The following is a 1,805-nucleotide window of genomic DNA, read 5'->3' as shown; positions in this document are numbered from 1 at the left end:
AAAGGAGGGGGGGGGAGAAAAGGGGAGGGGGAAAGAAGGGGTGGGGAAGAAAAAAGGAAAAGGGGTGAAAAAGAAAAAAGAGAAAAAAAAAAAAGGAAAAAAGAAAAAAGGGGAAAAAGGGAAAGAAAAGGAAAGGGAGGGGGGGGGAGGGGGGAGGGGGAAACAAGTAGGGAAAGGAGGGAAAAAAAGGGAAGACAAAGACGCCCAAAAAAGAAGGGGGAAAAAAAAAAGGGGGGGGGTGACAAAGGGGGAAAAGGGGGGTGGGGGGGGGGGAAAGAAAAAGGTGGGGGGCGCATCCACCCCCCAACCTCTCACCCCCCCCCAAGGGGAAAAGTGAGGAGAAGGGGGGGGGAAAAAGGGAAACGAAAAAAGAAAAGGGGGGAAGAAAAAGGGTGGGGGAAAGGAAAAAAAGCGGAGGGAAGGGGGAAAAAGAAAAAGGGGTGGGAAAAAAAGAAAGGGGAAAAAAGGGAAAGGAAAAAGGAAAGGGGGAGGGGGGGGGAAAGGGGGGAGGGGGGGGAAGGGGGGGGGGGGTAAGGGGCACAAGGAAAAAAAAAGGGAAAAAAGTGGAAATGAAAAGAGGGGGGGGGGAAAGGGGGGGGGAGAAAAAAAGGGGGAAATAAGGGGGGGGAGAGGGGGGGAAAAAAAGAAAAGGGTGGAAGAGGGGGAAGAAAGGGGGAAAGGAAAGGAAGAAAAAAGGGGGGGGGGAGGGGAGAAGGGAGGGGGAAAAAAAGGAAGGGGGGGGAAGGGGGAGGGGGGGGAAAAAAAACAGGGAAAAGGGGGGGGGGGGGGGGAAAAGGAAAGAAAAGAAGAAAAAAGGGGGGAGGGGAAAAAAAAAAAGAAAAAAGGAAAAAAACAAAAAAGAAAGAGAGAAAAGAAGGGGGGGGGAAGGGTGAGGGGGGGGAAAGGAAAAAACAGGGGAAGGGGGAAGGGGGGGGGGGAAAGAGGAAGGGAACATAAAGGGGTGGGAGGAAGCAAGGAAAAAAGGGAATAAGAGGGGGGGGGAAAGGGAAAAAAGGGGAGGGAAAAAAAGGGAAAAAAAGGAAGAGGGGGGGGGGGGGGGGAAACGGAAAGGGGGGGGAGAAAAAAAGAAAAGGGGGAAAGGAGAAAAAGGGGGGGGGGGGGGGGGGAAAAAGGGGGAAAGGGAAAAAAAAGGAAAAGGGTTGAAAAAAAGAAAAAAAGGGGAAAAAAAAAAGGGAAAAAAAAAAAAAGGGGGGGGAGGGGGGAAAAAAGAAATGAAAAAAGGGGGGAGGAAAAGAAAAAAAGGAAGAAGGGAAGGGGGGGAAAAAGAGAAAGGGGGGGGGGGGGGGGGAAAAGAAGGGAAAAAACAGGGGGAGGAAAGGAAAAAAGGGGGGGGGGTGGGGGGGGGGGGGGAAGGGGGGGGGGGGGGGAAAAAAGGAAATACAAGGGAAAGAGGGGGGTGAAAAGAAGGGGAGGGAAAAAGGGGGGGGGGGAAAGGGGAAGGGAAAGGGGGGGGGAAAAAGAGGGGAAAAAGGGGGGAAAGGAAAGAAAAAGAAGAGGGGGGGGAAAGCAGAGAAAAAAGGAGGAAAAAGGGGGAGAAAGGAAAAAAGAAAAGGAGTGGGGGGTGAAAGAAAGAAGGGGGAAAGGGGGAAGGGGGGAAAGAGGAAGAAAAAGGGGAGGAAAAGGGAAAGGGAGAAAAAAACAAAAAAAGAAAGGGGAAAGGAAAAGAAAGAAAAAAAGGGGGGGGGGGGGGGGGGAGGGGGAAAAAAAAAGGAAGGAAAGGGGAGGGGGAAAAAGGGAAAGGGGAAAAAGAAGGAATAAGGGGGTGGGGAGGGGGGAGGGGGGGG

The sequence above is a fragment of the Colossoma macropomum genome, unplaced genomic scaffold, assembly GCF_904425465.1.
Source record: "Colossoma macropomum unplaced genomic scaffold, Colossoma_macropomum, whole genome shotgun sequence".
Lineage (NCBI taxonomy): Eukaryota > Metazoa > Chordata > Actinopteri > Characiformes > Serrasalmidae > Colossoma > Colossoma macropomum.
This window is presented reverse-complemented; position numbering follows the sequence as displayed.